At 39.9% G+C, this 24,232-nt stretch overlaps 1 protein-coding gene across 1 annotated transcript in view; it reads right to left on the reverse strand.

The window, feature by feature from the left end:
* Positions 1-7,813, reverse strand: part of LOC125451216 (chondroitin sulfate synthase 3) — a 161,331-nt gene extending 153,518 nt beyond the window's left edge. The window contains exon 1 of the mRNA XM_059642649.1: positions 7,792-7,813. The gene's annotated coding sequence lies outside the window, so the exon portion shown is untranslated. The remainder of the gene's footprint in view (positions 1-7,791) is intronic.
* Positions 7,814-24,232: the final 16,419 nt, after the last annotated feature.

The raw sequence follows: 24,232 nt of genomic DNA on the forward strand, positions 1-24,232 counted from the left end.
AGTGAACTACAATGACAAACAACCCATTGTCAGCCACTAATGGTCCCCATTTTCAGCTATTTGTTTGCCCAGGCAAACCTTTACCATTTCCTTTCTTTGACCAACTGTTTTTTCCCCTCTCTTTCTCACCTCTATCTCTACCTATCATTTATTCCTTCCCTCTCACCTCGCCCTTTCTTTTGAAAATATACCAAACTTTTCCCAGCCACAATCAGTTCTGAAAAAGGACCATTTGGCCCAAAACACTTAATCTACGATCCCTCCATAGACAGCGTCAGATCTGCGAAGTTTTTCCAGTATTTTCTGTTTTTGATACTTCAGATGCTAAGTAAAGTTTGCCACACAAGTTCCCAGGCAATGACAATCTTCAAAACAGAGAATAAAACCATTGTCCCTTGACATTCAATGACATTACCATCACTGACTTACCCAATGTCAACATTCTTTGAGTTGCCATTGAGCAGAAACTGAACTGGAATAGTCATAAATACAGCAAACTTTGTTTTAATTGGCACAGTATGGGTTGGCACTCTCGATAAACCAGCAAAAATTGCACACCTCGAATGCCTTGAGGTTTATCGCATTATTCTGTGCAACTATTATAGGTTTTAAGTTATTTACCTCAAGTAAATACACTTGTTGTTCAATGAAATGGCCACACAATATATCAAAGTTGATTAAATTTTGAATCAATTTATCTTAAAAAAACCATGATCTACCACAATGTCCCAGTAATCAATTGAGAGTATCAGTGACAAGGCTTTCCTTCAGCAAGTTTTATTTAAGGCAAAGTTGCATTATTATTGAAGTGATTCATGCTGCAAACAAAGTACAGCAGTAATGTGTATACCCACTGCATTAAGTATTCATTACTTAGTGTGCGTTTTTACATTAATTTTGTGGACGTCTTCATCAACCGCAATATTTGATCAATCAGCACACTCCAGGTTTCATAGATACCAGTTAATAAAAGGTTTGCTGTGCTGCGACTAGACCAGCAGGTCAAAGGCTGCTGCAAGTAATGCACTTCCTCCTCAAAGCCCGTGGAACATTTGAGTGCACAAGTTAGAAGTGTGAGGAAATATTCTTCCACTTGCCTGAAGCTTGACACTGCCCAGAACATAGCAGCCTGCCTGATTGGCATCCCAATCGACACTGTCAAAATTCACTCCGTCCACCACTAATGCACACTTACAGCAGTACGTACAATCTACAAAATGCAGTGCAATAACTCATCAAGAATCCTTCGATACACCTTACAGTACTACAACTTCTACAGGACTACAATTTCTACTACCTGGAAGGAAAAGGGGAGTATATAACAGGTTGCAACTCCTCCTCCAAACCACACACTATCCTGATTATTCTCATTCAGTCAAAATCCTGGAATACCCTTCCTAATAATTGAGAGAGTACCTACAACATTCAGACTGCAAAGTTAAAGAATGTAGCTCATCATCACCTTTACGAGGAAAATGTGGGATAGGTAGTAAAAGCAGACCCAGCGAGTGATGCCCATTGCCAGAGGTAGGTTCCTCACACAGACAGTGGTGGGCATATGGAATGCACTGCTGGCAGTGATAGTGGAGTCAGATACATTAGAGACGTTTAAGGGAGCTTTTGGATGGGCACACCAAGGATGTAAAATGTAGGTATGCAGGTAGTTTGATCTCAGTAGGATAACAGGTCGGCACAACACTGTGGGCCGAAAGGCGTGCGCTGTGTTGTACTGTTCTAAGTTTCATGAATGAATAAAATGGCACAAACAGGAGCTGTGCAGAATGCAAGTGTTCAGTGGAAATGCTAGTGTAGTACTCACTGTCTCCGCTGCACACTACATGTAACATTAACAAAACAGGTCAAGTTCAACATAATGTCAGTACTAACTCTTTAGAATGATTACCATTTGCAACAGTCAGACACTGTTAATCTATAATTCTAGGCTTCTGTAACTAGATGTAGTCAACATGGCAATAAATCTAATAGTCGATGTATATCGCCTGAGAAATGAGGATTTGCCAGCTGTGGTAGTACCCCCCCCATCAGTCCCTGCAGAAAATGTTAGTAAGAAAGATGCAGAATCCATTATACTGTCAATTGTAAGGATACCTTGTTCCCACAACTAGGCAATTATTCCCCTGTATTTTCAAATCAATTGTTAATAACTCCAAACCAGAAACGTTGCAGTTTTTAAAAAAATTCTTTAACATCTCAAAAATTACCCTTTGAGGATCTAACTTACTCAACTGTCTTTGTATCAACAAGGCAATTCTTAGTTTTTAGCTACTGTCAAGCGAACAAAGGGAAAAAAATACAAGCTATCATGTACAAACTACTCTTTCCTCCAACTCAATCTCTGATTCAATATTCCCTTATACAGCTTTACAATCGAGTCTACATTTTATTTGCTAAAATTGACCAAACTTGAAGTGAGTACTTCAATGGCAATTAGGCAGAGTTGAACACCTTTTTTTTTTACAGATGGAATTCAAGGAGCTTAATTACTATCACAATGATTTGACAATAGCAGTATATCTTCTTAAATGTTCATGCATGTCTGCTATTAAAAGATAACATTGATTTTTCAGTCTCTTGGTAATTACTAACAATTTTGTTCTTCAAAAAAAATGCAATGCAGCTGGAAGGATGCTGATCTTAAGATGACCAAAGCTATTCTGCAGGAAAAGGCAACATTAGTCACAATTCAAGCATTCCATGAGTTTTGCTGCCACATGATTAAACAAGCAGATCTAACTGCTTTGTATACTAGCAAAAAATTACTGACAGCATGAATATTACAAACATCATGAAAACCATTCTACACAAAGCATAATGTACACAATATTTCTAGCCACAAATGTACGGATTTATGCTTAACAGTTTTTTTAATGCATGTAACAAGCGGTCTTCTATCAACTTATCTGGTCATTTTTGACACAAATTTAATGAATTATTTATTAAATAATTTGAGAGTGACTTCTTTATTTTTGTCTTGGTGCAGCTTTAAATCTTGAAAGAATCACACTTACTTCTCATTATGTAATAACTTGTGTCGATATGCTAATCTCTCTGAAGAACAGCAAGTAGAGAAATTTCAAACTGTTCTTGTGATTAGTATTAACACAAGAACATTAAAATCAGATATACAAGTAGGATGGATTTTCTGAGTCACCAAAAAACTCTTGCCAAGTTGTCTGCAATTTTCAAAAACATGCTCGCTGTAGACAAGAATCAGAAAAATTCTGCTCTTGTACAACCTATGTACCAACCTTTGTTTACTGACTGCTCTCTCATCAAACCAAAGACTGTAAAACAAAATCTCAAGACATAGACTTGAGCACATAATCCAGGCGGACATCCCAGGCCAGAAGTGAAGAAGGGTTGCACTGTCTTTTAGATGCTTTCATCCAAGCTGTCAGGTGAAGACAAATGATCTACTGGCCCATGTGTGAACATGATTACAGGAGCTTTCCTGATGTGTGAGCCAACATTTCTCCCTCAATCAACTTTCTATAAACCAATGAACAAACCTGCTCATTTAACTTCTTGGGCTTTGTGATGTCTTGTCGAGTCCATGCTGGTTGTCAGACTTCCCTATATTTCAACTGTAATCAGGAATATGTAATTGGCCAATTGGGGCTTTAGAGCATCTTGATGTTATAACACAAGATACTTAGTTGTTTAGAGCTGCATGAACACAGCAGGCCAAGCAGCATCAGAGGAGCAGGAAGACTGACGTTTCGGGCCTAGGCCCTTCTTCAGAAAATTTTCTGAAGAAGGCTCTAGGCCCGAAACATCAGCCTTCCTGCTCCTCTGATACTGCTTGGCCTGCTGGGTTCATCCAGCTCTACACCTTGTTATCACAGATTCTCCAGCATCTGCAGTTCCTACTATCTCTGATACTCCTTTGTTTCATCATATTGCTAAGAATTATTTTCAAATTTAATTTGATTTGGTTTCAATATAAATGTGGAGAGGCATCCTGTCCTCCAATAGGTAAAAAGGGTCTGCTTTGCTACGTGCAGTAGCCTTATACTGACAGCTATAAATCAAGTTCCTGGTCAGTGAGCATCCAGAACATAAATTGGCTACAAGTTCCAGCATCATTCCCAGGCTCACAACCAATGTATAGCTGTTGTTCCTAAGTAAGTTTGCAAGTGTTCTTATGGATATGTAGTGCACACTCTGGGCACTAATATAATTGTAACTGACCTCAAAGAAAATGCTCAGGCATACAAGACAAACAAACAAACAATACAACAATGCAACAAGAATTACTGAGGTTGTTTTTTTGTGGTGGGGGGAGGTGATTGCAGAATGAGAAATGTTAATTTATTCAGAGAATTGAGGTTTTAAAATAACTGTCTTGGGCTTATTTTTCTTGTTCACTATAAATGCAAAGAGATCACCAATACTGTACTGCAATAAACAGTTATGGTAGATTGTGACATTCAGTATAGCAATAAAGCAACATAATCTTTCAATTAGTGCTTTGCTGGAATTACGTATGGACATTTTTGCCGCATAGAGCGCTACTGGTGATATAAAATCATAAGAAATAGGAGGAGGAGGATGCCATTTGGTGCATTAAGTCTATTATCATTTGCTAAGGTCATGGTCAATCCACATGTGGCCTCAACTCCATCTTGCTGTCCACCCCCTCTAACCACCAACTCCCTTGCCCATCAGAAATCTATCCAATTCATCCCCAAATATATTCAAAGACTCAGCCTCCAGTGCTCACTATAGAAGGAAATTCCAAAGACCAACAATCTTCCAAGAGAAGAAATTCCTCCTCATCTCAGTCTTAAGTGGGAGACCCTTTATTTTGAAATTCTGTCTCCTAGTTCTAAATTCCCCAACAGGAGATAAAAGCCTTCCTAGCACCTACACTGTCAAAACTCTGCATGTTTCAATATGATCATCCGTTATTTTGGTGAATGTGCACAGGGTGGAGTCTTAGAAAAAAAGGTTGAGCACAGTAACCATCTCAGGATTCAGCGTAGGGAAATCTTCTCAAGCACTTCCAATGCAAGAATGTCACTTCTTAAGTAACAGGCAAAAACCACACACTGTACTTCATTTCCAGTCTCACCTATGCTCTATATAGTCCCAATAATACTTCCTTACACTACCTTTTGCAATGAAGTCCAACATTCTTTTTTGTTCTCAGGGGCTACTTTTTTATTAAAACTAAGACCTTCAGTCGATGACAGGCAGTCACATACTAACATCACTTCCTGTATTTCTGTTGACATTTGGGAAATTTGGACTTTCAGAGGCAGAATTCATAGAAATCATTAATATCCTCAAAAATTACTATACCTCCACTGAACACAAAGCCACTAGCCATAAGGAAAGCTCAAGTTTCCAAGACATTACAGTATTTAAATTAGACAACAGGCATAAATCAATACAAGTATTTTTTCAATAAGTGACATGAAAAAGAAAATGCATTTGCAAGGAATTAACTACCGGTGACATCAGGTCTTCCTGGCTTCAAGTTAGCCAGGCATTCTTTGGGTTACAAACTCCTCTCAGTGGCCTCCCTCTTTTCAGTCACTTTCATCGCCCCATCATTTTCTTACATTACTGGCTTCTCCTTCGTTCTTTAGTTCTTTGAGAAGGTGATTAAACAGGTGGATGGGGATAAAGCAGTTGATGTGGTGTATATGGATTTCAGTAAAGCATTTGATAAGGTTCCCCACAGTAGGCTACTGAAGAAAATACGGAGGAATGGGCTAACTTGAAGCCAGGAAGACCTGATGTCACCGGTAGTTAATTACTTGCAAATGCATTTTCTTTTTCATGTCACTTATTGAAAAAATACTTGTATTGATTTATGCCTGTTGTCTAATTTAAATGGGATTGAGGGTGATTTAGCAGTTTAGATCAGAAATTGGCTAGCTCAAGGAAGAGAAAGGGTGGTGGTTGATGGGAAATGTTCATCCTGGAGACCAGTTACTAGTGGTGTACCGCAAGGGTCGGTGTTGGGTCCACTGCTGTTTGTCATTTTTATAAATGACCTGGGTGAGGGCGTAGAAGGACGGGTTAGTAAATTTGCAGGCGACACTAAGGTCAGTGGAATTGTGGATAGTGCGGAAGGATGTTGCAGGTTACAGAGGGACACAGATAAGCTGCAGAGATGGGCTGAGGGGTGGCAAATGGAGTTTATTGTGGAAAAGTGTGAGGTGATTCACTTTGGAAGGAGTAACAGGAATACAGAGTACTGGGCTCATGGTAAGATTCTTGGTAGTGTGGATGAGCAGAGAGATCTCAGTGTCCATGTACATAGATCGCTGAAAGTTGCCACCCAGGTTGACAGTGTTGTTAAGAAGGCGTACGGTGCGTAAGGTTTTATTGGTAGGGGGGTTGAGTTTCGGAGCAATGAGTTCATGTTGCAGCTGTACAAAATTCTAGTGCGGCCGCACTTAAGAGTATTGCGTACAGTTCTGGTTGCCACATTATAGGAACAATGTGGAAACAGTGGAAAGGGTGCAGAGGAGACTTACTAGGATGGTGTCTGGTATGGAGGGAAGGTGAGGAAAGGCTGAGGGACTTGAGGCTGTTTTCAATAGAGAGAAGAAGGCTAAGATGTGACATTAATAGTGACATACAGGATGATCAGAGGATTAGATAGGGTGAGACAGAGAGCCTTTTTCCACTGATGGAGATGGCTAGCACGAGGGGACATAGCTTTAAATTAAGGGGTGATAGATACAGGACAAATGTCAGAGGTAGGTTCTTTACTCAGAGAGTCATAAGGGCATGGAATGCCCTGCCTGCAACAGTAGAAGAGTTTAAGGACATTTAAATGGTCATTGGATAAACATATGGATAATAATGGAATAATGTAGGTTAGATGGGCTTCAGTTTGGTTTCACAGGTCGGCATAACATCGAGGGGCGAAGGGCCTGTACTGCACTGTACTGTTCTATGTTCTACATTCTCCTCACCATCTCCTCTCCCTCCCACTGCCAACAGCCTTCTGTCCACTTACCCAATCTCCCTTCTTGGTAGGCAAGCATGCTTCTCCTCCCATTCTTGTTCTAGCCACTGACTTCACATCACCCAGCAGACTCTCTCTACGACTGGCTTCACTCAGCCAGCAGGTCTGCTGCCCTCACTGCTGCTTAACCAGCCTTGTTCAGTGGCACCACCTACCCTGTCACTGCTCCTCCAACCGCAGTGTGTTTCCCTCCAGATTTGCCACAGATTGCACAACCAAGAAAAACAAAGCTGTTTCCGCACAAAGCCTGTGATTTATTTTCCCCAGGTGATGTGGCCACCTTCATGTGATTTCACCTGCACCACCACCTACACACTCCACGTATGTGAAGTGCTGTCTTGCAGTTTGTACTTAAACAATGTTATGCTTTGTTATTCTTCCTGCCAAAGTGGGCAACCAAACATTTACCCACATTACACGCCATGTGGATGTTTCTGCCCACTCATTCATCTCTTTATATTCAAAGCAACAGACTGTCAAAAAGGCTCCTATTAATTGAGGTCAACCTCAGTTTCCAGCCTTCCTTTAAAATGCATCCTGCCATTTGTACTGCTGTGCAAGGAGATATCCAGATATCTCTAATGTGCTGTGGGTTGAAACTGAACTGGATCAGATGTAATACAGATTCGCATAACAGCCAAATTCGTTTGTTTCTACACACAAAAAGATGTTTCAATTGAACATACAATAGAGGAATAAAAACCTTTTATATGGAAACACATTGTCAGTTTTTGTGTTCTCAGTAGGAGTCTTGGTAAGTGGGAATATCGGTCTCTACTTACCCTTACTCATGTCAAAGAAATGAGAGTGTGCAGGGTCACAGGGTTTGTCCTTATTTGGCTTTATAAACAAAAATGCCTTCAATGATACATCAGGGCTGCAGTCCATAGATTCTTGTGACTGAATCCTTTATGCAATCAAAAAAGATTTCAATTTACATTAAAAATCTAAGATTATTGTAATAGGAAAAGGTAAAGTATTGCTGTCAATATTGTCAAATCTATATTTTAGCAGTCTCTGAAGGAATATCTGCAAATTGAAAATGGAACTGAACCTAACCCAAGAGAATGAAATGTGAGGCTGGATGAACACAGCAGGCCCAGCAGCATCTCAGGAGCACAAAAGCTGATGTTTCAGGCCTAGGGTCTAGACCCGAAACGTCAGCTTTTGTGCTCCTGAGATGCTGCTTGGCCTGCTGTGTTCATCCAGCCTCACATTTCATTATCTTGGATTCTCCAGCATCTGCAGTTCCCATTATCACTGAACCTAACCCAACACTGGGCCTGATTTCCTCCTCACACCCGCACTCCCACTCAACCTAAATGCTGCATCATTTGCATTTGCCATCTGACACCTTACTCTTTTCACATTTGTCATCCTACACAGTTGGCATCTCATTATCTGGCACTTTACCCTTATTCTATTTACCTGTCACCTACAAACCTGTCAGCTGGCGTCAAGCCTCTGGCATTCTATCCCAACCTCATCTGGCACCCAATGCAGCTGGTATCTGACCCAGTTTGCACCCTAGTCACCTGTCACCCCTACAGTTTCATCTGGCACCCCACCACCCTATACACTGGATACCCTAACCCTCCCCATCTGGTACCTTATTTAACTAGTACCCTGGATATCACACTTGTATACTTGCCTTTTCACAGCATCTGTCAGATTGGCCATTAAATGTCAGAATGGAACTCTTGATGTCTGTGAAAAAGGAGTACAGTTTGCCCTCCTGTAATATCAATGCTATTAAAAGAAATATCAGAATGGAAATATGGCTCCACATTTCTGAAATGAGTCCTGATCAGAATTGACTTTCAGATGACAAAGCTCTCTCCCTTTGCTTGAAAAATAAACGGGCTTAATGGTAGTCTGAGAGACATTGTCATTCCTTGGAAAAGCTGGTCCAATTGCTGCCTTATTAGTAACACTCTGGGAAATTCATTAATATATAGTCGGAGAAGCTGTTAGCTCAGTCATCCCCAGGTAGCACAAGACAAATACAGCATGACTCTTCATTCAGATAATGTGATGCACTCTAATATGCTCATAGGCAGAAACAAATTTATGTTGAACTTCATTTTCACGCCAACAATTTTCCCGTTCATTTCATTTGTTTGTTCAATCATTCAACTAAAGCTCAGCTAATTGAAAAACTGGCAAACAGGAAATGAAAGGGAAAAGAATGAAACTAACTGTGTATATGTAGAGGGCTTTCTTTTACTTTTCTGATGTAATATATAATCTTGTTTTTTCAGCTGGAGAACTACGAGTTTTCTCTCGGTCTTTGTCTTGACCGAATGTCTCATATTGGGGTCTTATTGCATCATTCATGGCCACCATCCAACACCTTATCCAAGGGGTTTTCTTCACATGTGAACTCCATGATGAAAAACGAATTATTAATTTGTCATGTGGGAGGGCCAGTTACTCTTATCATCTTAGATTCCCACTGGAATAACAACTGTCTCGCCATTGGAAAATACCGGACAATGTTTTATACAAACAGAAACAAATATATCATTATGAATCACGACATATAAATGACTGCTATGCTGTAAATGGGCATGGATCTGCACTAAGGTTTCAAAACCTGAATCAATACTCAGTAAACTAAATTAATTCAAAGATTGCTTTGAAGATTGGAATCCAATATGGTTCATGAGGAAAATGCAAATACTTTGGTGTGCTGAAGGATAGTAGGAACTTCAGATGCTGGAGAATCTGAGATAGCAAGGTGCAGAACTGGATGAACACAGCAGGCCAAGCAGCATCAGAGGAGCAGGAAGGCTGACGTTCCGGGCCTAGATGCTTCTTCAGAAATGGGGGAGGGTAAGGGGGTTCTGAAATAAATAGGGAGAGAGGGGGAGGTGGATAGAAGATAGATAGAGGAAAAGATAGGTGGAGAGGAGACAGACAGGTCAAAGAGGCGGGGATGGAGCCTGTAATGGTGAATGTAGGTGGGGAGGTAGGGAGGGGACAGGTCAGTCCAGGGTGGACGGACAGCACAAGGGGGTGCGATGGGGTTAGTAGATAGGAGATGGGATGGGGCATGAGGTGGGAGGAGGAGATAGGTGGGAGGAGGGACAGGTAGCGGGGCAGGGGTGAGCTGGGCTGGTTTTGGGATGCGGCAGGGGGAAGGGGAGATTTTGAAGCTGGTGAAGTCTACATTGATACCATTGGGCTGCAGGTTTCCCAAGCAGAATATGAGTTGCTGTTCCTGCAAACTTCAGGTACTTTGGTATGCTGTTTGTTTATGTACCCTTCCTGCATAAGACAGTGTGAGGAGAGTGAAGGGTTTTGGACATTCAATAATTTTGATTCCCAGGAAACGTATTTTTAAACTGTTTTAACATGATAGGAACTTTGAACATCAAGAAAAAATTATCACCACATTTGCTGTAGTCAGATCCATCTGTGTAACACATCCAGTGGATTCTTTTTTGGTGATGTTTTAGCCTCAAATTAGAGCTCCTTCATAAAGGCTTTCTCAATACCAAATATAAACAATAAATGCAAACATCTGTAACATTTCTAATCCGGGACATTTTACCTTATTTTGCCATATTTTACTTGCATTTTGACTTCAGTTCCTAACCTTGAATAAGCAATGCTGGACAGTGAATTTCTTACACTCAGTCAGTGGTGAGTAATTCTCTCTCTGGGAAAAGTCTGGTTAACATGTGGTATGTAAAGTGTCTGCAATGACGAGGCAAAGAACAAACATAACCCCATTTCTGGGAAAGGAAACTCCACCATGTCTGTAACTGCATTAGACAGGAAGTCTTAACCATTAGTGCAAGGCACATGCACATAAATCTGGTGTATGATGTATATGTCTTGACTAACAATTTAGTAAATTTTATATAAAATATACTGTTACTGTAAATGAGACATAGGAACCACAGCAATAAATATCAGCTTCGATAAAGCTCAAAGGTCTACAACATATATATTTTAATTGCCCAGAATCCCTTCCGCTCATTTAAAATATAGTGTAGAATATATAGGATACTAATAAAATATCAGCGCATTTCAACTTAAATTACTCTAAATGTACACACAACAGAAACAAACTGTTGATGGCATTATGTATACAAAGCTCATGTTTCTTAATTTTGAATTTGTTGTTTCAGCTGTTGATGATGCTGAAACTGATTGAAGATAGCATCAATAAATGTAAAGATAACTACTGGATAACTGGATTGAATATGTTTATTATAATGGATGGTAGTTATATTCAAATATAAAACTTTAAGCTGTTTAGCTTTCTTTTGTTGCTGTATACAGCCAAAGTCACTTAAGTTTTCAGTTACACAAGGACTTCATAAACACTGTGAATACAGACTATCCAAGTGACCACGAAGCTGGAGTTTTATCATTTCTAAGCTAAAAACTGGGATTTTTTTTAAGAGATGCAATAAGAGAATAAATGCATATTTTCCAGTCAGACATCCCAACTGTTAACAAAATGTGTATGATTTTTTTTGAGTAACTTTGTGCAACATAATTATGTTACTGGGTGTAGAATGGAATCACAGGACTACGTAAATGGGTTCCACCTAAAGTTGTGAGAATCCACTAGCCTTAAAGAAATGAAGCTTACTGTAGTGAACAATGTGAACCTACTGGGCAGCAGAAGTCGCAGTCTTTTGGTTTCATAATCTTTTCATTATGTATCAAATACAGTCTAAGCAGACAGTGCAATACAGCCCACGTTAGAAAAACAAAATGGATGGAAACATTGAGCCTGAATTTCCTTGTGGATTATGCCAGATGTCTAACAGAACTTTGATGAGAGTCAGCAAAACCCACCATAAGTCAGGCACTCTGTGTGTGACCCATCTCTCACGTTTCTGCTCTCCACCCATCTGTTGTACAACAACAAGGTTCCCTTTGTATTCATTTCCATTCCACTAGTTTCTACATTCAAAAGGATCATCCTCCACCATTTCCGCTTGCTGCAACTGGATGACAGAACATAACATCTCTTCCCCTCCCTCCACTGTCAGCATTGTGCAGGGACTATTCCCTCCTGGTTCACTCCTCCACCACTCCCAATACTTCCTCACACCCCCATGGCATCTTCCCAAGCAAGTGCAGAAGATGCAACACTTGCCAATTCACCTCCTGCCTGTCCGTCATCTAAGGCACCAAACACACCTTCTAGTAGAAGAAACTTCTACCTATCCTACTTTCATTCTAGTTTACCGTGTTCACTGCTCACAATGTGAGCTGCTGTACGTAAGTGAGACTAAATTCAGACCGGGTGAACACTTTGTAGTACAACCTACTCTCTCCATAGGAATGATCCAAACCTCCCAGTTGTTTGCTATTTCAAACAGAAAACAACTTCCTCCCACACTAGTTAGGTCAGTAATTACAGACCAGCGAGTCTGTTGTCAGTGGCAGGGAACATACTGGGAAAAAAAATCTAAGGGACAGGATTAAGCAGCACTTGGAAGGGCAGGGATTAATCAGGGATAATTAGCAAGGATTTCAGAGAGGGAAATTGTGTCTGACAAGGTTAACTGAATTTTTGAAAGGTGGTGAAGTATATTTGAAGTATGTGGTTTGCATGGAGTTCAATAAGGCTTCTGATAAAGGTCCCACCTGGAAGCCTGGTCCAAAAGGTGAGACTCCATGGAATCCAAGGTAGTTTGGAAAATTGGATCCAAAATTAGTTTACAAGTAGGAAGCAAATGACAATGGAGGAGGATTATTTTTGTAGGTGGAAGCCTGTGGCCAATGAGGTACCATATTGATGGGTGCTGGGATCCTTGCTGTTTGCAATTTACTTTAACTACTTAGATGTGAACAGAGAAGGTATAATTCGTAAATTTGCAGATGACAAAAAAATTGGTGTTGTTGTTGACAGTAAGCAGGATAGCCTCATGCTACAGTCTGATATTGATCAGTTGGTAAATTGGGTAGAGCAATGACACGTGAAATTTAATCCTGATAAGTAAGTGCATGGTGATACATTCTGGGATGTCTAATAAGTGAAGGATGTACACACATGAATGGTAGGTCCCTAGGAAATACTGAGGAACAAAGGGACCTTGGTTTACAAGTCCCTAGATCCCTGAAGGTGTCAATACTGGTAGACAGGGTGGTGAAGGAGGCATATAGGATGCCAGTCTTCATTAACCAGAGCATAGATTACAGGAGCAATGAATTCTTGTTCCAACTTTATAAAACATTGGTTAAGTTACAGTTGGATGCCATGTGCAGTTGTGGTCACCACATTAACTGGAAGGATGTGATTGCACTGGAGAGGGTGCAAAGGTGATTCTCCAGGGTGTTGCCTGGTATGAAAAGTCTCAGCTATGAAGACAGACTGGATAGGCAGGGTTTGATTTCCCTGGAACAGCGGAGGCTACGAGAGAATTTGATTGATATATACAAAATTATGAGAGGCATAAACAGGGTAGATCATGAGAATCTTTTCCCCACGGCAAATGAGTCTAAGACCAGACAGCATCAGTTTAAAAAGGTGAGAAACAAGTGGGATAGAGGAGATGTAAGAAAATATGTTTTGCACCCAGAAGCCCAAAGAAGCTCAAGATATATTGGAGAAACAATTCCTCATTTGCCACCTGAGGCAATTAATAGCCTCTAAGACTCAATGTTGAGTTCTAGAACTCCACGGATAATATCTATATTCCATTTCTCTTACATCCTCCACCTTCCCCCTACTGTGTCTTGTCATCTTTAGTCTCAGCAGACCGTAACACTTTCTCTCCTTCACTCCTGGTATTCACACCTATATCTTCCTCTACCACTGTTATCACTGCCTGATTTGTTTGTTCTTGGTGCCCTCCAAGTACCTTGTTCAACTTGCACCTTCCCCCTTCTGTCATCAGCATAAAATGTTCCAGCACACAATGTTCCTGCTCCTCTCAGTTCTGAAGAACAGTCATACCAGTATTGCTCTACAGGGACTGCCAGACATGCTGAGTTTCTCCAATTCAGGTACTCTATCATAGCAGTTATTTGAAAACTCTGGGAGTTCCCTCTCAATCCTGCACAGCAGTACTTCTCAACCGCTACTGGCTGAAGATCTTCTTTTAAACAAACAATTAGGCTCACAATCACAATTATGCTGATATGATTGTATCAATATGCTGCATGTATGCAGCTTTTCAATATGGTCAATTTTTAGATTCTGTTAATTCCATTTCTTGTATCAACAAGAAATTATACGTGATTATGACCAAAAATGCTTATTTCCACAAAAATGGCAACAACACTACAATACTGCTGTCCTATCCCAAAAGCAGAGATTAGGTATGGAGTGAGCAACAGCAGACAGCCAGAGACAGAGTGAGAGTGAGAGAGACAGACAGACCGAGAGATTTGTATGCACTGAGTTGATGATCTTGACAATCTCATACATCTTCATTCATGCTCCTATTCCTAGGTGAAAGCACTATTCCTGTATTTTTGATTGCCACAGGGTACTCAAATGTCGTGGCCTGCATCAAGCTTATGTCCACTTGCTCTTATCACCACCATGGTGCCATGCCAGAAGTAACAGGGAACTGTACATTTCTCAAAGTGCAATTAACAGACTCCTCTTCTATATTAACCAAAATAATCCATGGGCTAGTCCCAGTTGGAAACAATGGTTGTCTAGCAGGTTATTGTCATCAGAGGTCTCCTGTTGTCACTGCTGTAAAATCCATTCAGCAAAAGCCCAGGTGTTGTACTGAATATCCCACACAGCTTCAAGAATATCCCAGAGTTCCCCAGTCTGAGGGGCACTCTGAAAGCAGAACACCCTCTGCCTGTCATTACAATAGCAAGAATGGCAAAGGACAAGAGACTGCATTTTCTCTCAGCTCACAGTCCCTGCACTCACTGACTGTTATTGCGACAAGGATGAATTCATACATACTTACATCTGGGCATAAAGAGACTCTGCTGGGGCTTGGAGCTCCAGGCAAACAAAGTAATACAAAGACTTGAAAAAAGATTCATAGTTTGAATAGGATAGATTAAGATTTTATACGTTCTCTGGCACAAGATGATTTTTCAGCCTTTTAAAGCACATCAGCAGATCTACTTGTAATCAGCTGCCTGTCAGTCCCAGAAAGCAGGGTATTTTTCACAGACAACTGCAATACTAGCACAGTGCTTGAGGACACCATGCAGATTGACTGGATTCCCACCCATAGATTTAGATCGGTTTATTTATAGGTGACAGTTTTAGTAAAATCAACAATGCACAACAACTTCCTAAATTTAACTTTTAAAGCTAATTTTTTTTAAAAATGCAGTTTTACTTCCAAAACTGTGCGGTAGAAGCTGATAAAATTGAAAAGTTTAAGGGGCATTTAGATAAATGCATGAACTGGCAGAGAACAGATGGATATGGACCATATGCAGGCAGAAGGGATGAGCTTAAAATAGCATCATGGTTGGCACAGACATAGAGCAATGAAGGGCCTGTTCCTATGCTATCCTGTTCTGAGTACTCAGTTCATTCTTAAGAGAACCTCCTCATTTTCCAAACTATGTTTGCGTACACTTTTAATGATCAGGCACTGCTATTTTTAAAAGATAATTCTCTTACCAAATAATAGGGGCCAATCATTGGTACAATTTCTTACATTGATTTCTAAAGGCAATGTACTATCACCTTCAAGATAATAAAATGTGAGGCTGGATGAACACAGCAGGCCAAGCAGCATCTCAGGAGCACAAAAGCGCCTGCTGTGTTCATCCAGCCTCACATTTTATTATCTTGGAATTCTCCAGCATCTGCAGTTCCCATTATCTCTGATACTATCACCTTCTTCTGCCTTTAAAATTCATTGAATACATAGGCAAAGCAGTTACTGTGTGAAACAACAGCTTGCCAAAATGCACAGGTCAGTTAAGTGCAACGAGTAGGTGTCATTTTTCTGTTTAGAAAGGAAAATAGAAATCCATTTGGACTACACACGATGAGTATAAAACTTGAATAACGAAAGTGATTTTCCTTATAAACAGACAGGTTTTCACAGTGAAGCCCAATATTCACATACACTCACTTTCCAGACAGGATTGCTGGATAGGATTCAGGAATTGTAACTCTTACTGAATTCTGTTCCGAAGTGGGACAGAATCACTTGCAGTACTCTCCTATTGTTGCAGCTTAACATAGCAAACACTGTATAGATTGGGGTGCAAACCTTACCTTCCACCTGGTGTTAATCAGCCACTCATTCAAGTTCGCGAAACATTCAGCGAACAAAAGGTACAAACTTTTAAGAGGACCGTACAGGAAAGTATTTTGGCTACTGAAGTTAGTTAGATTCACCCATGTTCCTCTACCTCTCAGAGATAATGGACATAAATTATTCCCCAAATCATAAAGCCTGTTTCACAAGGAAATGGTACCCAACTGAGTTTATGTATTATTAAATGACTCACTTGACAATTAAATACTCAATGGATGTCATACAGGTTCAATTTCATTTATGGAAGACAAATCTCAGTTACAATGTTGTAAAGAAAAAGGGCTGTTTCAAAATAGGATTGCTATAAACTTATAGAATGTAATTAGCAAACTAGTTTCAATCGGGTAAGGAAGGACATTTTAGTAAGACATTTAGGGAAGGCACATTAAGGGAAGTGGAAACCTTTGGATTTGGCAAGCATCAGAAGATTTTATGAACTCAACCAAAGCTAAGCTGCCTCATGGCTGTGTGAACTAACCTACTGCCAGGGCATAGATCCCTTAGGGAAATAATTTTGATGAGTCTTGTGCTTCAAGATTTTACCTCCATTTGAGATTCAACCCCTCCTCGTCAGGAATCCCAAGCCTCAGAAAACCCAGTAATTGAAAGGAAGGAGACTTCCAGCACTGCTTTCACATCAGGAGGACCTCCTCTCCAGCCCAACAAGCCAACCTGCTTCTCTTATTGCGATTAGTCCCACAAACTCATTCACAATGGAGCTGGCACCACCAGAAAGGAGAAGAAAGGCACAACATCAACAGAAAATTCCAGCAGCGAGAGACTTCAAACGTCATGAGATTGATAAAGGACTGGGCGGCAGGGGAATCAACCATATTACGATGACTCTCAAGGACAAAAAAAATTATGAATCTAAGAGAGAATTTGAGAAATCTCTGCACCCAGAAAGTGTTTAGAATGTATAACCACTACTAGAAAAAGATGATGAGCAGGATGCAATTAAATGAAAACTAGACAAACACAAGGGAGAAAGGAATGGGAGTATTCGATGATGGAGTTCAATAACACTGGTGGAAGGGTGCTAGTGTAGAGCATTAATACCAACTTCTGTACTGCAAATCAAACACAGCCATCTAATACAAACTAATGTAGAAAATTAACATAATCAAAGCATGGGAATCATTTCCTAATTTTCATTGATGCACTAAGATTATTTCAAAGTACTGAGATCATTTCAAGGTAATGAATCAGTCAAAGTCACAGCTTTAGTCTGTATCAGATAGTCAAACAGGCAGCAGTGTAACTTTAAAGTTTCTGAACATTAACCAACATGAGGTTTGAGGAAATTTCATAAACTTTATTACTTAGTGTTACAGGCAATTGATTGCATTTTTAAGTATAATCCCTGTGCCATAAACTAAACAGGCTATGACAATGATGATATAAAAACACTGTGTGGGTGGAAGTAATTTTATGGCATGCACAAGAATTATCAACTAACCAAAGATTAAGTAATCCACCACAATTTAAGAATTTATATCGAGAAATGTGGTTCCCAGAGCAGTTTCAGTAACTCCAAATTTAACTTCCAACTGTACAGGCTCCTTTATTCACATTCCCCACTCCCCATTCCAGCTGTGAGGTGTACTCAGCAACGAATTGCTCTTGTGGTTAAATGTCCTGCCAACACTCACCATCCAGACTGACAGATGAAGAATGAGCACTTGGCCGAGGAACTGAAGGCTGACTAAGTTTGCAATTTGTCCAGAAGACGACGTAGCACCCCTTGAGTACTGAAATAAGAATTTTAGCTTCCAATGGATTTTAGCATTCGAATGAAGATGAAAAAGGTGGGCATATATGCCTTACGCAAAACTTCCAACCTTCAAGTTAAATAATTAGCCTACATTTGATATGCTCAGTCAACATGCAAGACTCCCCAATACCACAAATGGAAAAATCTAAAAGCACAATTTCAAGCTATAATTGGACAGCCAATAGCTGTACTGCTGTAATAGGACTGAATTATTGCCTTCTGTGTTGTAAAATGGGAATCTAAGAATTTCAAAAAGTGCAAAGACATTTAGTTCAATACTTGCAACCATTTCTTGAGTGCAAGTGACAAAATAATACACATTGGACTCCATTGATGATTCAGTGAATTTCTTTAATGATTAACAAAGTTACATAAGCCAGGAAGGTCCCAGGACTGAGTTAGAAGATTTCAGCCAAGATGAATGAATTTAGTGAGAACAATATTTGGTCTAATGCCCTCAGTTAGAAAGGAAATAATTGGTAGGGGCTCCTGCTTGACTAATTGGGTCACATAAATGAACAGCATGTATGGAAGTGCAGAGGGATAACTGAGCTCAGTTGTACTTGTATCAATCAACTGAGACACAAAACCAAAAGGACACACGTGTGGCCTAGAGATAACAAGGTGGAAAGCTGAATGAACACAGCAGGCCAAGCAGCATCAGAGGAGCTGAGAAGCTTTCCTGCTCCTATGATGCTGCTTGGCCTGCTGTGTTCATCCAGCTCTACACCTTGTTGTCTCAGATTCTCTAGCATCAGCAGTTCCTACTATCTCTGTAACACACAAGTGGCCACGTGGATGAAGTAACGAAGGGTGCCACGTGACATACACCAGCAAAATAGCCAGTAAATCAACTGTTTTTAGTTCCTAAATCTACTTCATTCGAAAAATACATTCAGTGAATATGCCACCAAAAGATACCAAAACACTTCAGGGTACAATTCAAGAACTACCAAAAAATCACAAATTAGAAACTTAGACAAACACAACACCCAAAATGCTTAACACAAAGTTAACCAAAGCAATCAAGAACCTTACAGCTAAAATAACTTTGAGAAACTTAGGGAATAAGGGTTTTATATCACAAATTATCACAGTAATGTGATCTGCTTTCAGTTCAAATGATTAACTGTGATAGTGCAGGCAGGTGAATCAGAGTTTATCCTTGCTTGAACCATTCTTGCAGCCACTGACAGCAAAGTAAAAGAAAATCAGTGCAAACCACACAAAGCAATCAGAGGTGAAAAGACAATCTCCAATGACTTATTTCTAAACTACTACTGTCAACATTTACGTTGCTTGTTACTGGAGGTAGGCGGTCATGTGGTGAAATCTTCATTAATGTTACAAACTCTAGCTACTATCCAACTGGCAGCATCAACGCAAAGACAGGCAGAAGATGCAAACTGAAAGTTAGAATGTATCCAAACTGAGGGGGGTTTGTGGGCAAATGCATGGTGTATGTATCATGTTTTGGTATCTACATAGTTTTAATATTGATATATTGAGGAATGTAAAAATGAGATAGGGGTTCAGCTTTATTCTCATTTATCATGGTGTGCAGAAATTCTTCAAATAAAGCATGATTCATCCATTAACATTTCCCTATATTTCTATATGGGTATTTAAGAAAAAGTACTCATTTTAGATTCCATAGTAATTTTGTTTTAAATTTTGCAGTATTCAGTGAATAGCTGCTAGAGAGTTAACACACACCCTTACCATCTTGATCAAGAAACTTCACCATTGATTCTCAAACACATATACACACATTTCAAAACCGAAGACCAGAATAGTTTGGAGGCTAGACATTAATATTAAGCGTTATGGAGTACAAGGCAGGTATAATGAGATATAATTTCCCCTTGTGTTCTGCTTGAAGAAAAATTGACAGTTCCCTGGAGTAATAAAGGTCAGAAATAAACTATACAAAGATGTTTTTATCACAAAGAAGTAGAATTGATTCAAAACTCGTTGAAGGTGATTTTCTCGATAAACAGTTAAAGAAAGGAAGTAAATGTCCGTAATCCCACTTTACCATTGTCATCAGGGTAAAATGGTAATTGTGCTGCAGTCTACCTCTATTTGCGGCCCTGCCAAGGTGCAACAATTTAAATAATTCTAGCAGGAACTTAGGATCATTTTGATGGATTTTTGCTATGCTTTACTTTTGAAAGAAGTTGTATTGGGTTGAGTTCGAAGCAGTAATAGGGTAAAAAATTGGCCCTCTATTTTATTTTAAAATAATGTTCTCTTCTGTGACACTCATGGCCATCACACTGGGCTAGAAAATTCTTGTGGAGAGCCAGGTAACATTGTTGTTTGCTACTGATTGCTAATGCCTTGATGATGCCCGGTGCACTTGATACTCAGGAAGTAAAACTCACCTGCCCTGTGTCCTCTCTCACTGAGCAAATTTCTGCGTTTCTAATCTTTGGGGAAGGAACTCAGCTTCAGCAAGTCCCATTTCATTTCCCAACCACCAGAGCATTCCCTGAGATGAGCAATCACTATGCCTAATGGAATTTAAAAGTGATTTTCTTTTTCTCATAATTTTTCAAGTTGAATGTTTCAAAACAGGAATGTGCCAGAGAAATGGAAACACAATCTACTATGTGGATTAGCAATATATGCACACGCAGATATTATGCTAGCAACCCTGCACAGTCATATTTGAGCAGATGCCCCCGTGTTTGGTCTCCTTGTTATCAGTAAACTGTTGGAAAATGCCTGAACAAAGCCAAAGCACATTGAAGGATGCCCTGATCCTCATGTTAACTGAGTGTCATAACCGGTTTTTGGTTTGTGAATTGGAGCCATGTAACCAGCGCAGTAAGTATCACTAAAAATTGTGAACTGATGGCTACCTGAAAGCTGAATCAGCAAGGAGAAATCCTGCAGTCTGTAACGGAAGTCCAAAACTGAAACAGCAGGAAATAAAAAGAAACAAGTATCCACATGGCTAATAACGACGCAATCTACTCATTTTCCTTAAGGTCAGGGTTGAAATATTCAGCTTGAAGAGGAAGACAGTTAATTGACTGTTTGTTTATGTGCTTTGTTTGCAAATCTATTGCCCGATTATTGAGGTTTCCTTCTTAATATTTGATACTTAGTATGGATTTTTCAAATCAATTTTTAGAAATGTTAAATAAAATTTATTTATATAGCTAAATCCTTACATAATTTATTGATAATTAGTTATATAGGTCAGTCATTTGAAACATTTCTTAAACTAATGTAATTGGTGCATGTGAACTTGTATTTATTTTTCAATTTGTTTTTTTTTCCCCTTTTAAAATAAGCCTGCCAATAGTCTGCCCTGTGTCAAATTGAGGCAGTGGATATTGAGGAAGGTTATGAAAGCATCAAGCAGGATATAGATCAGTTCGAAAGTTAGGCGGAAAAATGGCAGCAGGAGTTTAATTCAGACAAATGTGAAGTGCATTTTGGCTAGTTAAATGGAATAGGAAAGTATACAGTTGAGGACAAGGTCCTTAGGAGGGATCTTGTGGTGCAAGGCCATAGTTCTCTGAAAGTGGCAACACAAGTGGATAAGGTGGTAAAGAAGGCATACAGCATGCTTGCCTTCATCAGTTGGGGAACTATGTATAATGTTAGTATGTTTAAGCCTTTGGTTAGGCCTCATTTGGAATATTGTGTACGGCTCTGGTCGCCGCACTATACAAGAAGGATGTGGAGGTTTTGGAGAGGGCACAAAAGAGGTTTACCAGATATTGCCTGGATTGGAGTGTACCAAATTATGAGAGGCACGAATAGGTGAATGGTCAGAGTCTTTCCCAGGGTGGAAATGTCAAATACCAGGAGGCATAGGTTTAAGGCAAGAAGGTGAAAGTTTAAAGGAGATGTACTGGACGAGTTTCCTTTTTAAAAAGAGAAACAGGCTAGTGCAAGAAGCAGTACAGGGCTTTTGTTTACTTATTTAAAAATAATCACAGGTGCCTGGACAAAATTCTGGAAGGGTAACGAAGATCGTCAGAGTTTGCACTTTGGACCTAGCATGTTTTTGTTTTACTCACACATGGGATGTGGACATCACTCGCTGTCAGAATTTACTATATAGTCCCAGCTGCCCTTCAGGTGGTGCTTGGTGAGCTGCAAGGATTTTCTTGTGTGATCGCACCACCATCCTTTAATTCCTAACAAGAATGCATGATGTTAATCTGAGTATGGTCTTGGCAGCCATAAGCTGTCTGCATCGCTGACTGAAAACAGTGCTATGATGTGGAGATGCCAGTGTTGGACTGGGGTGGGCAAAGTTACAAATCACACAACACCAGGTTATAATACCAGGCCACTTCGCCTGACGAAGGGGCAGAGCACAAAAAGGTTGTTATTTCAAATAAACCTGTTGGGGTACAACCTGGTATCAGATAATGGGAACTGCAGATTCTGGTGAATCCGAGATAACAAAGTGCGGAGCTGGATGAAGGATCTAGGCCTGAAACGTCAGCTTTTGTGCTCCTGAGATGCTGCTTGGCCTGCTGTGTTCATCCAGCTCCACACTGTGTTATCTCAAACTACAACCTGGTGTTGTGTGATTTCTGGCTTTGAAAATAGTAGGTCCTTGATGCAGATGAGGTGTGCCACCATGATCCATTTGTGCATGTGTAGTTTGGCCCATGACAACATGGCATTTGTTGGAGAGACAAACAGTTACATTCTAAATAAAAAGAGTGGGTCAACCACTGGAAACTGTGGAATGCGGACATCAGTTGCACATTGTGCATTTCGCTGAAGCAACGTTGGCTTCACAGCGTGATGCAGGTATACACTGCAATGACATCCAGACCAACAGCAGTTCAGATTCACTTTTTTGATGTGAAACTAACTGAAAATGGCTTTCTACCTCACTATGTAGCTTTGAAACATACTTGCAACTTGACCGAAGAAAATATTTTCCAGCAAATTGCTGGATCTCCAGAAAGACTTTCAAATGTTAGTAAAGAGGTTGCTGTTTTAATGGTATTACACCAAGTTTAGTTTCAATTTTGAGCATGCAGACTCAGCAGCCCACCTAGTTCTAACGAGAGGCACAAACTCCTCAATGAAGATTCCCATCAAGACAGGAATGAAGCTCAGTATAGCCCTTAATGGTTGTGGCTGCTCCAACACCAGGTTGCCCTCACTGGAAACGGTTCAGGGTTCCTGGTCCACTGCCATGATTCCAGAGGGGCTAGCAACGTAAAACTGCACACTTACCATCCGCCAGCCCGCACAAATTAAAATAAATGTGATTCATACATTTACTTTGATGAATTGTGCAATTGTTAGAACTTAAAGCCTCTTGGGCAGGATTTACAAGTTTTTAAAGACTTTAGGAAAGCAATCTCTAACTATAATCAAGGAAAAAAAAACATATTTACAGCTTCAAACACATCAACCACATAAAACGTTTCAAAAAATATATACACTGCACCTGTCGCTGATCTTGTTCCATTCCACCACCACCCACTCCTTGTAAAAATGTCACTATTTTTACCAAATTACCAGTACATCTACTTTATCTTTGACAAGATGATGGATTGATCATGCTAAATTATCCCATAGCATCCAGGGATGTGCAGGCTAGGTGGACTAATCATGGGAAATGCAGGATCAGAGGGAATGAAGGTGAGGGGGAGATGGAACTTGGCAGGATGCTCCTCAGAGGGTCGGTGTGGACTAAAATGGGCCAAATGGCCTGCTTCTGCACTGTAGGGATTCTAAGAAATTTTCCTGTGCAACATGGTAGAGATACCATAAAAACTGATCACACCCTGTTAGAAAGTAAGCAGTATTGAATGCCTGCCTTTACTGACTTGAAGAGGTTGTAAGAGACTTGAAGCCTAATCTCCCAATTCAACATATTTTCCTTATTTAGTCTAATACATTCAAAAAAGTGTTATTACAGTAAAGTTACGTTTGTACTGCCAGTTAGAATTTTACGTAATGCAATATTTAATTTTGTATACTACTAGAATGTGCAACTTGTGGGAAAAAAATGCCTGTCTGGATCAGGCTAACTGGATATTAAAGCTTCAACAGCAAATATATTTTTAAAGGGTGTTGGCTCCTAAAATATTTAACATAGTGTGCTTGATTGCCAATATAAACTCCTGGGGTACTCTAGGACACAACCTGGCACAACTTCTGTTCCACAAAACTCTAATTAATTGAATGCTAATTTTCCAACAGAATACAAAGTTGCACTGCCAA

Source organism: Stegostoma tigrinum, chromosome 3 (genome assembly GCF_030684315.1).
Source record: "Stegostoma tigrinum isolate sSteTig4 chromosome 3, sSteTig4.hap1, whole genome shotgun sequence".
In the NCBI taxonomy this organism is placed as follows: domain Eukaryota; kingdom Metazoa; phylum Chordata; class Chondrichthyes; order Orectolobiformes; family Stegostomatidae; genus Stegostoma; species Stegostoma tigrinum.